Source organism: Glossina fuscipes, unplaced genomic scaffold (genome assembly GCF_014805625.2).
Source record: "Glossina fuscipes isolate IAEA_lab_2018 unplaced genomic scaffold, Yale_Gfus_2 1, whole genome shotgun sequence".
In the NCBI taxonomy this organism is placed as follows: Eukaryota; Metazoa; Arthropoda; class Insecta; order Diptera; family Glossinidae; genus Glossina; species Glossina fuscipes.
In genome coordinates, this window is record NW_023998415.1 from 20406502 (window position 1) to 20419187 (window position 12686).

The 12686-nt window shown below is 33.5% G+C and overlaps 1 protein-coding gene and 1 long non-coding RNA gene across 3 annotated transcripts in view; one reads left to right on the forward strand and one right to left on the reverse strand.

The window, feature by feature from the left end:
* The window catches only part of LOC119645097 (uncharacterized protein DDB_G0283357), a 678949-nt gene that overhangs the window by 150167 nt on the left and 516096 nt on the right, over positions 1-12686 (reverse strand). The gene's annotated exons all lie outside the window — the stretch shown is intronic.
* Positions 9792-11219, forward strand: LOC119645099. The gene is made up of 3 exons (XR_005248615.1): positions 9792-9863; positions 9987-10047; positions 10166-11219. It is a non-coding gene; the product is annotated as an uncharacterized LOC119645099 (long non-coding RNA).

Genomic DNA, 12686 nt, shown 5'->3' on the forward strand with positions numbered 1-12686 from the left:
ACTGTTTAAACGTTGACTTTTGCCGACAATATACACACAAGTAAAATACATAAACCTGCCACTGGTATGTGAAAATGCAATACCATTCATATACCAACAAGTTTCAATTTTTTGTTTTTTTTTTTTCTTTCTTTTTGCTTACTACAAGAGAACAATTTTTAGCTTAAAGCTAAATTCTCTGACATTCACTGAGCACAAATAAAATATATGGATAGTGCCTTATCAAGTTAAGAAAAAAGCTAGAAATTTCAGATATATATTATACTATATTTAAAAAAAAAAAAAATAAAAAAATAAAACTTCAACTTTTTCTATAATTATAAAAAGAAAAACAAAAAAACAAAAAAAATATATAGAAAAATAAATTACAATACATTACACAATAAATTTATTCGTCGTCAAGTTACGTAAGACTATCAAACCAAAATAATTTTGCCAGTCTCTTAGCAAGCCTTTGTATAGTCCACCCAGAAAAAATGTCTACCTTTTCGTAAACGATCTTCTTATTCCATAAATGTCGAGATCACCGTAAATTTGCTCACTACAAAGTCACTGACTTCTTACACTAGCGTAACGTTCATGGAATTCATTGAATGTTAAGTTGAAACGGTTGAGTTATCATGAAAGTCATAGCTGAAGAGATGGTAATCTCATTCCCCATATCCGAACGCCAACGACGGCACCGTCGAAATTGCTGCTATTTTCGCTCTACCGAAATTCTCTAATATTATCAACATGTAAAGGCAGATAAATGCTTCCACCTAAAATCCTTTTTTCTTCCAGACGAGAAGACCACATGCTATACAAATTTATCATCTGAGTTACCCGTTTTTCAAGTCAGCATAAGCGGTTGTTATGATTGTCAAAATCAACGAACGGTTCTACAAACGGTTCAATGTTATCTCGCTCCACACGAATCAGATCTATAAAAGTTGGTAGGTCTTAGAGTATCTTGGACTCAGCAAACAGCGTCTTAATTTAACCCTTGTACAATGATACAATTGTTAGTAAGTTTCCAATTACTTTTGCTAAATCTAAAGAGATGTAAAAGAAGAAGAGACTTTCCAAAGTTATATGCAGCGAATCGAATACGTCAACTTTGCAGGATTAATTTTTCATATTTTTTGTTTTTTTTTTTTTTTTTGTTTTCAGAGGAAACGTTAACATTAGTATTTGCGTTCACGTTCCTACATTTATTCGAACTTTGTAGGGCTAGTATTAGTTCCAAACCCTAGAAGTGCACTTTGTTTGGTTACATCAACGAGCAAATCATAAGAATCTGTAGCAGTTGGTTACATGTCCACTTACTTGTCTGTTCCTCACTCCGCTAATGCATTAAGTTTCCCCACTGTTTATCCATCCACTTATTAACTTATTCAGTCGGTTTATACATTTCAGTCTGCTTGTCCGCGCCTTCATCAGTCCGCTTAAGTAACTCTTTACCTTTGTGCTTGTCCACCTCGTTATTCTTTAGCATTTCCGCCCGCTTGTCCTCCCGTTTACACATCCGCATGCTTGCCGAGGCCGCTTACACGTCGCTTATGAATTTCAGTCTGCTTTTTCATCCCTTCGCCAATCCGCTTATCTAGTTATTCTTCACCACCTGCTTTTCTGTCCTCGTCTCCCTGTACCTACCTTTCATCTTCTTCCCCCTCTCTTTTATTATATAATCGCTTCAAAGTGAACTTTACACGATTTTATAAAATCCATATAGATTTAATTCCTTCATTTGTATATCAGGTTTAACACTTCATTGTCTCCACGGAGGCAGAAGTCCATGGCAAAGCTCCCCCAGATATTGTGCGCAGTCCTTTTTCCACTTATTTACGTCCTCGATTTTTCTAATTTATGTTCAAGTTCATTTTGCAGTTTTGCCGGCATTATAAGGAGACACTCATTAGGTGCTCTCCTGAAAATAAATGCTACGTAAAATTAAGGAAAAAAAAAACGATTTAATTCGTTTGGCTATCGGTATAAGAGGTTAAAAATTGGACGCAAAGTCCTAAGTAAGAATACGCCTGAATACGCCTACGTGGCTTAAAAAATGTCGTTAATGAAATTGTGCATTCTTGCAATCATGTTTCGTATTAGTCGGAAAATCGCTCCTGATATCGGCTAAGCCAAATCAATGCTTTAATCGAGTTATTTTTGATGTCTGATGCTTACTGCGAACGGATGCAATCTAAACTCGAATTAATTAATTATTTCGAGCCGGTTTTCTGAGTTTTCTAACTAAACGCTTTTGATTTATTCTTAGCGCACTTCCGCGTAACGTCAACACTGTCGTCAAACAGACAACGGCAGATGGCTAGAAGCACAAAACATCGATCAATGACTCCCGCAACTGCCGCCTCTGATAAAAGGTTGATAATACTTTTGGAAAATTTTAGCTCTCGAACGACGTCTATCAAAATTGTGATTCGTTTTGATTGTTAAAAAAAAAAAATATCGCTCGAACTCTGCGTGGGCTTGAAATCCGTGATGGTCATTCCTCTTCGTCGTGACTAGCCGTTTGTCTATTTGTCCCGACATTGATGATACTGGCCATCCACAAAAGCTTGACTACACCAGAATATATCGAAATAATCTCTTGACAATTGCTTTCGATAACCAAAAGGTTGAGTTCAAAGAGATATCGAATCCTAAATCCGAAAGATATCAAGAGCCAGTCAGTGTATTTGTTATTTTGCATGAAAATTTAGTCGTGAAAAATCTGGCCTCCGAGTGGTTGCAATGGAAGGCTACAAAGAAAAAATTTCATGAATTGACGTTCGAAACGCTTGCCCTCACCAACTATGCTGCTGTATCTTAAACGCATGCGCCGGCGAAAAAGACTGATCAGATTGTGTCACTCTGCAGGTGTACAAAGTCGCATTTTGCGAAGAAAAAAGTTGGTAAAAATTATTGATCGTCATGTATGTGTATATGTCGTAGTATTTGCGAGAAATGAGAAATTCCGATACTTATATGTTTTAAGAAGGATTCCGTAGCTTCTTTTTTGCTTTAAAATATTTTGTAGCACAATTATGCAGTTGTTTGTATATGTATGAGGACGAGTGTACCCAGTAATGACTTTTAAACCCGGCGCCTTCGTACTTAATCCAACAACACCAATATATTTTTGGTTTGCCTGCCTTTCTATCGAAAACTCATCGTCGTGCTGTTGTATGCCGCTCCATACATGCTGTCCGGCCGGTATATTCATTGTATGTGCACGCGGTAAATGTAAGTGGCTTTGCATGTATGTACGTAACATACTTGAACTATGTTAAGTTTTTCTCTTCAAAATTCTGTATGCGTTTTATATAAAACAGAGCATTGAGGCTTCTCTTCAATATTTCAGAGAGTATGAGATACGTACTTCTGTAGAATTGTAATCTATTTTTCGCCCATTAGGATGATTAGGTACTTGTATTAGTGACTCCATTAAATACGCACGCTTATGTATTCTTTATTAACATAATGTTCGCAGCTGATTCAACCCTTTAATGCATATCTGTCTGTCTGTCTGTCTGTCTGTCTGTCTGTCTGTCTGTCTTTTTAACCGTCTTCTGCTGCAACATTCGCGATCAAAAAAGAGTAACCATATATGTTGTTATGTCTTAGCATAACTCTGTAATAGTTAACTAAAAATTGAAATATTCATCTATAACAGGTAAGGAGGATGGAAACCAAGACATTACATCACATTATATTAAGCACGTAAACCATTTTTGACGAAAAGCATTATAAGCTGCAAATCAATGACAAATATTGACTTCAATCTTCATTAATCATCATAATTAAGGCAAATACTTTTCAAAGTCATTTAAAAGTCAAATGACACGAATGCTCTTAAAGAGATGCATTATAATCTTTATATACATATATATATATATATATATATTTTATTAATTCGAAATGATAGATTTTAAACGATCGTCTCAATATGAATCTGATAACATCCTTGCTTGTTATTCGACCAATTTTTAAAAGCTTCTTCCCCTTTTTTTCACACACTAGTTCAAGTTCATTCACTAATTTCTTCGAAGGAAGAGTGAAATCATGGCGATATAGTATGCGAGTAAACGACCAAGTTCACTTAAAAGTCATGAGCTGTTTGCTAGATTGTTCCCAGAAATTAATTAAGAAATATTTGTCTTTTTTTTTTTCATCTTGCTTTCGAAATTAAATACAAATTGCTTTCATTTCGTTTTGCATAAATTTTGTTACCGTGCATGCATGCGATTGAACACATTTGTCTATCTATGCACATGGGGCAAAATGGAGCAAAAAGAAAACAAAAAAAAAAAATAAATAAATAAATAAATAAAAAATAATAAATAAATAAATAAATAAATATATATAAATATGTATATAAATTGACATCTCAGTGGTATGTTTGACACATTGACCGACATTTTAATAAAACATAATCAAAATGAAAACTTTTTCTTGATACCGATGTGCTGTTATAGTTAATGTATGTATATTGATTGATGGCTTGAGTGGTCAATATTAAATATTTATTTGCTGAGCACTGAGGTCGTCGTCATCACAAATTTTATGCTGTTTCATTGTTTTTCGTGTTTCTGAGGAAATTGTGCAAATGTACGCATTATTACGTGCAGATCGAAACAAAGCCGATATATTATAAAGAGACAGAAATTGAAGCATGCTACGAGTAAGAGAGATGACTAGGGATAAATAGAACGAAAGATGTAAAAAAAAAAATAAAAAATAAAAAATAAATAAATAAGTAAATAAAAAAATATAGAGCAGATAAAAACCTTTACAGATATAGCGTAAAAATTGTATTGTTTGCTTTCAATTTAGTGCCCGAAAAAACTTTAATGCAATTTTCACAAGTGTTTTTTTCCCCGACTGTCCATGAGAGGAAATTGTTGATTTATCTTTCGCTGTTAAAAAGGGCTTTAATGGATTAAAATAACTTTGTTTTTTCATTTTTCCTCTTTTTAATTTTTTATTTTATTATGAATCTCAAAAAAAAAATTTGTAAATTCTTTTCATAGCTATCGCAGAGAATGCAACAGAGAGCGTGAGAGAGAGAAAGAGATAGGAAAGGAAAGAGATACGATATATTTAATTTGCCAAGCACTTGTAACGCGAAGCAATACGCTTTATATGTATATACATATACAGTTTGATCAAGGTAACAGCAGGATTGGTCAATTGGTCAAGTCGGCCCATCACATACCGTCTATCTAGTTGTCCTGGAAGTTGGTGGAAAATGTAACATTTTCTTCTTTCTTCTCTTCCTAAGAAATTGGATTTTATTTGCAATCATAATGGACAACTTGGACTTTCACTGCAATAAAATTATTCGAAATTGAAATTAAATTCAAGAATCACTTAAATCAAATTCGTGGGATAGGGTGTGCGTAGAGGCAGCGGTCACTTTTGAAGCGCTGCAAATTATAGAAACTATGATTTCAATTAGATGTACCCATATACTGTCGATGTACATATGCCGGTTGTTGCTGTAAAACAATTCAGCCCAAAGTAAAAAAACATTTAACCAAATATAAATGAATTTGGAACTATTATGTTCGCTTCATTGATTCCCATTACTTTACAGCAATAAATACAAACTGGGAACTGTGTCAAATCTTAAATTTTAAATATTTATTATAGAACTTGCGGTTCAAAATCATTTTCTAAATTTAACCTTGTCTGTCCGTCTGTCCATCTGTCCGTCTTTCATAATGTTGAAGCTGCAATCCGCGATTTTTGCGATACTTTGAGGGCGAATGTTATTGAAAATAGTTCAGATCGATCCACTTTTTCGACCACTTGCTACCCGACGCCTGAAATGAACGGTAGGAAATTTGGATTCGATCGGCCTATCTCTTAGGTCTTAGCATATATGGGGCTATCATGGAAAGCTAGCCCCTATATGGAGAGACCGAATAGGAAAAATAATAAAATTTTTCGGAAAAAAATTTCTCAATAGTTTTCTTGTGTCATTTTATCAATCATATGATTATTTGTATCAGCAATTTTACCAATTAGTAGATAGCTATGGGAAATTTTCTAATAAAATTTAAGCATCAGCTTGGACTGTAACAGAAAGTAGTGAAATGGACTTTCTCGTAACTGAAAGATAAATTTATCCAACTTGCAGAAATCCTAACGATCCTAAGATTCTTTTAAACATCTGTCTGCCTGTTAGCCATTGATTACTTGTAAAATAAAATCTTTTATTAACAACTTATATATATGTATATATATGTATATATATATATATATGTATACATATATATAGGAAGGCAAGTTTAGTCAAAGTCTGTTCTAGGGAAATTTTAAAAGCGTCTGACTCAAGCGCATATTAGTAAGTATGAGTATGTATGAGATCCATCAACATAGTCAAATGCAGACACACATACACACACAGACACGCACACACACAATTGTTTCAGTTATTTTGCTTTCTATCAATAACAAACAGCAATTTTATTAAACTCAATTTGCCCGATTTGGTCTACTCAGAAGCATTTCGTATTCCAATTGCACAACGTCTAAAAAATGACAATTAGCTAATTAAAATGTATGACATATACCGCCTGAGAGCATATATTTGCGTGAACACATCTACGCGCATCTATATACATTTGCATAAGCATTAGCGCATATTTCGTAGGCGTTCAGTACTGCAATACAATTAGCGAACATACAAAAACTCATATAACATTGAACAATTTGTTGCATTCGTTCTCTAAACTGCATTTAATGTGTGTGTGAAAATAAAAAAAAAAAAATAAAAAAATGTTTTTTCTTCTGATAAAACAAAAAAATGAAAAGAAAAAATTCAGGAAAAATGCAAATCTTTAAATCAATAGAAATTATTCATGTTATGTATACGTACATATAATGTACGTACGTGTCTACGTTGAACTATCTTTACTTAAAATCATTTGTAAATGGTATTCTTAGTAATCGATTTCCATTTAAATGCGGCGAAGGCAACGAATGGTCATTCAGAAGAGTAACAATAGGCAAAAAAAAACAAAAAAAACAAAAAAAAAACCAAAGCAAAAAAAGGAATTATTTCGGGGTGGTCACGATAGATATATTTATGAAAATATCACGTATTAACAATAAATTTTGCCTCTTTTTATAAACAAAAAATTAATGGACATTGACAAAGGAGGCGCTTCAATGGCTCCAACACAATACTTCTGATATGCTAAAGTAATAAATCATGTCAGGAATAAGTTCATACACAACCGAATAATAATATTTATACGAAAACTTTCAAGGACTATTTGTTAAAATAAAAACCAAAAAAAAAAAATAAATAAATAAAATAAAAATAAGTAAAAAATAAAATTTAATCAAATTCAAAGATTTTCAAGAACTGTTTCTAAGCTGTTTTACTTCACGTGCTCAATGAAGATCTGCGTTATATGAAATTTGCACATATTGCGGGTAACCTTTAAGGCTGAACGTTGAAAATCCGCCTAAAGAATATATGGTATTCTTCATCACTATAAATAGCAAAATCGATTATGTCGTCTACCTGCCACAGGCCTGCCTATTTGCTGCACTCACATTTGTGATCTCAAAATTTTCGTTAAGTGAACAAACTTGCTTTTCACGCTATCATCACGCTAAACTCGAAAGTTGGGGAAACGATTAATGCATCCGTTTATAATTACAACAGGAAAAATGGTTATAGTGGTCCATGATCCATCATCAAATACACAACTTCGCTTGCCACAATTATCCACGTTATCCACAGGCGTTCGAAACTAAGGCGTTACATAGAAAGCAACGATCGACAACGTGATCCGATCCAAATCATTTTCAATAGCGTTCGTTTTTTTTTTTTTTTTTTTTTTTTGTATACGACAAGGCATTCAGGAGATATCCCCTATGGAAGAATGGGAGGAGAGAACACTGTCTATGTACCCTTGATTTAAATGTGGTAACATTAGACACGGGGGGAAAGACGCCTACCGCTCGATTGTTCCAAAGGAGTGTGGGGTAATGAAAGCATGACGAGTTGTCGGTATTTTGGCGAGTCGAGAACGAGTGGATGGGAACGTTGAGAAAGCCTCGTAATTCTCTTAAACGATAAGACAAACCGATGGACAAGATTCTTTTATCACTTGCCACGCCTTGACGTTTAGACACATTTTCGCCGTCCAAGAGCACCTCAACGTTTCGCTGTACGCGGCCGAAAGTCTCCAAGTAAAATTATCTCGAAAACTGGGACCTGGGATCATAATCGATCATAATCAGTGAACTCATTTATCAAAAATGTATTTATTCTGTCGTCTTTAGAATTTATACCTTGCGGCAGGAAGAATGGCTGCATTTATTCTTAGTTGACGCTCGAGAGATGAGGATGTTCCCTCACCACTGAATTAATAAAAAACAAAGCGCTATGAAAGATAAATACCAGCATCAAATCTTCGAAATACCTAAGCAATCTTTTCCACGTTGGGCGCTATGGCTTTTACAATGAGAAACGGTTGCACAGAACAACTTTCTGCTTTCCTGACCTGATTGCACATTAAGGAGCAATGTCTTCTAATGCATTCAAGCTGCCATTAATAATGTGTTCTCTGCTCAGATCGTTAAGCAAATGGATAGTTCAAGAATTATTTCAACAAGAGGTAATAGAAAAGAAAAGCTCAGACCGCTGTCTGAATTAAACAATTTGTCGGTCTCTTATAGTATGCTAATGGGAAGGACAGAAGTTGCCAGCAGTTATACATTTTTTTCTCCCGACACTATCGTCTGCATGGTAGGGTAAGAAATTTTTGAATGACTCAGCGCGTACACATAATGTAGCCTCTAATGTGTGTTTTGACACACACACACACACACACACACACATTGCAAACTCAACGATAACGCTACAAAAGTGTATTTTCATCCTGGTGTTTATCTTTTTTTTTTGCACAGAGTTTGGCCGGATTTAAATATGTGTTAGTCGTACGTTCGATTGTGTTCGTGTGTATTCCGTTAGTTATTCATTTTTAAATTATTTAAATATATGGATCGCATTCTTTTTCGTCGTATGATTTTACACCGTCCAATCACAAAGTTCCCCGCGAGAAGGTAAATGCATGATTAAGTGATTAAAATGATTTAAGACTTGGTTTTTTGTTAATTCTCTTCTTTTTTTTTTCTCTCTTTTTTTTCAAATGTTAACTCTCTGCCCCGCTGTGTGTTAATGTGCAAAGTTGTGTTACAATGTCAGCACAGAAGAGTTGTCTTATAATTATGTAAGCAAAGTTGTTTTCAAAGGTTTTGTAAAAAAGAAGTCATTAAAAACACATGTTTAATATGAAATTGAAAAGAAACAGGAGACAATAATTCAAACCATGAAAATGTAAAAAAAAAACCCAAAGCGAAAACAACCAGGACTTGAAACGAATCTTAGATACCCATCACCGAAATTATTATTATCATCCAACCTGATCCGTTTTGACTGCCAATCAAATCGGCATTCTTTAAACAGGCAGACAGACACAGACAGGTTGTCCTCTTCTACTGGCTCTACGCGTAAATCCTCAATGAAAGTCGCATAAATATATATGGCTAATCATATTTTAAGGATTGTTGTACACGACTCTTAAATTTTTTTTTTTTTTTTTTTTTTTTTTTTTATTAAACACTAAAGGTTTAGAAATATAATGATTTAATTAGATGAAACTTTTTAGTGATAAGTCATACACGGCTTGATAAAGCTAATATAAGATCGGTTAAGTTAAATCGCGAGCAAATAAATAACTGCTTAGCACACAGTTTAACTGTTTCGAGTAATTTATAAGCTGCCATACAAACCTGATATAATGGCGGGTCATTTCAAGAGCAGCCTAGGTTGGGAGTGTTAAATTTTACGCAAAAAGGTAAACTTCGTTTCGTGCAATTTAATGTTACAGAAAAAAAAAAAAAATAAGAAAACAAAAACAAAACAAAAAAATAATCAAAAATTTATAACTTCTTTGATAAATACAAAAACAAAAAAGCAGGGAAAAAATAACGGTAGAAACCAGCTCAGCTTTTAGAAATTTGCTTAAATTGAAAAATCAGGTGATTTATAACGGAATTTTTAATGTTTTTTTTAAATGTACAACAAAGTGTAACGAATTATTCATATTTTTATTTTTGCCTTGCGGTGTATGTTGGAAACTCGTTTCGGTTAAGTTAGGGCGCAGAGAAGGAAGCTCTTGGCTCTTAAAGATATTTCTCGGACTCCTATTCAATGAAATAGTGGCGGGAAAATCTTAGTCTTCTTTAACAGCAGCACGGAAGCAAAAAATTTATGTAATCCTGAGTGACATGCATATCCATTGCAAGAGCCGTTTGAAAACAATATCTGTGGGGACCCATTAGACATGAAAGGAAATATTGCTTTAATATATACATCATGCATACATAAATATTGGTTAGAATGAGTCAATTTCAAAGGCAGTCGATTCAACAGCATAAACAACTTCCTATGCCTCTCCAAGATCTTCAGTATACTTGTTTCGTAAGCAAGATGATGCCATTGCTTAAAGGAATCAGTCAAATGATTCTTTGAATGACTCGCATTGTGACTAAAGAATTCTTTATCCGATTACGCAATAATAGCCGAATAAAAAAGTAGTGTGGAAGTACTACGGCTCTACGGCTATGGCCGAGAGAAAACGCAATTACCCTTGATCGATCATTGAAAAATAGGACGAATGTCTTTTTCAACATAAAAATAAACATTTCAAACCAGCATATAATGAACAGGCCAAGTTAGATCTTCTTTATGTTATATGTTGTGTTATAGACTACTAATCTCTTGATTTAGACGTACGAATGATTAAAAATGCCTTAACTTGGTAAATGTCAAAAAAGCGCTTCGCGCGCTTATCGTGGTTTGTGCCTTCACAAAGTCACAGATGTGTTCGTCAGTCTGCAAAAAGTATGTTAATGCCCTCGAACACCACTTGTCTTGTCTGACTGCTTATTTTCCTTCATTTTTTAACTCGACGACCAATCACTGAGGCGATGCCTCTTATTCTTGTAATACGGTGATGGTCGAAAAGAAGTGAGGAAAGAGAAAGAGATAGAAAAGCGGTCGGAACTTAGTGGGTGTGTGCTCAATCGGTAAGTGTTATCCCTCTATCAGCTGAGCATTCACTGTAATTAAAACCAAAAGTAAACTCGACGCACTGAGATGTGAGCCCAAGAACACGGACTTGGTAGATGCGATTCTTAACTGCTCGGCTATTCATGCGGATATCGTATGGCCTAGTGATTAGGACGTCTAGCCTAAGTGCTTGCGCCGAATGAAATATGTTTGGTTGATGAGTTTCTTTTTTGATTAAAATGTTTCATCTGAACTAAAGCGCAACCCATAGCTGAAAAGTTTTATTTGTTTTAGACGTCAGTTCGTAGTAAAATTTTCATCGATATTTATTATTAATTTTTAATATAAATACATATATGTATGTATAGATTATTATCTTAAATCTTTACTCTGGGTGTTTTATGGCTCCTATGGTTCAACTGTTTTACTGTTAGTGGTTAAAAGTCTGTTATTTATGATTATTGCAAATTAAATTTATTTCTTAGTGACTTATGAGCATAAAAAAAAAAAAAAATTGGACAAATAAAGCAAACAAAAAAAATAAATAAATAAAAAAAATAAGTAAATAAAGCTTTTTTACTTTATTTTTGTTATTGTTGTACTTATTTTTCTTAAAAAGGGGACGACTATCCTCTAATAAATTTAATTTTATGGTATTTTAGAACTCATTTAAATATTTTTTTCCGTTCAATTCTTGTTTTTTTATTTTTTTTATTTTCCTTTTGTTCTTAAGCCAATAAAAGCGAAATCCACATAAGCATAAGTTATCTAATTTTAATAATTTCGTTACATTCGTTAAAGACTGTTAATGCATAACTGCCAGTTAGTTTGAAAAGCAATATAAATGATTTCTGCTAGAAAACTAAATAAACAAATAAATAAATAAAAAAAAAAATGGAAAATAAAAGATGTGTACAAATATTATATAAAACCTTTTTCATATGTACGGATTTTGACATACATATAAGCGCAGTAGCATAAACGCATATGCACACACAATTACTTATACACATTTAAAATGCTATAGATGTGTATGCGTAGTTTTGACATTTGATTAATGGCTTAAGGTTGGCTAGTTTGCATTTTAAGCATTTATTTGTATTGCTTTAGTTATGTATTACTTTAAAGGCTCTACTGGCTTTAATAAATTTAGGTCATTATTTCGATTGCTGTGTCTACTTCAATTTCAATTTTATTCAATAATTTATTTTTTATTTACATATAATAAATTGAGGTAATATTTGAATAACGAAAATTTATGATCTCATCATTGTATTGGAAGTAAATTATAATGTTAAATAGACACAATGAACGCATTATATTTGGGCCGATCTATTGATCTGTTCTTAAGCTAATAAAAATGCTGTAAATATTTTCTTCAAGGAAGTCAAGACTTGACGAAATTTATTTACTGGAGCCATTAACAAGGCAAAGACATTGACTAGATTTTAAATAAGAGAGCAGTCCGCACACTGGCAGACGCAGCTAATTCCAAGATACGCCCACTTTCAAACAATGTATTCAGAACTTAGAAGGCGTAACCATAAATGGAAATGGACAGTTAAACTAGCTGCAGAACATCAAATCCCCTGTACCCGAATCCCAT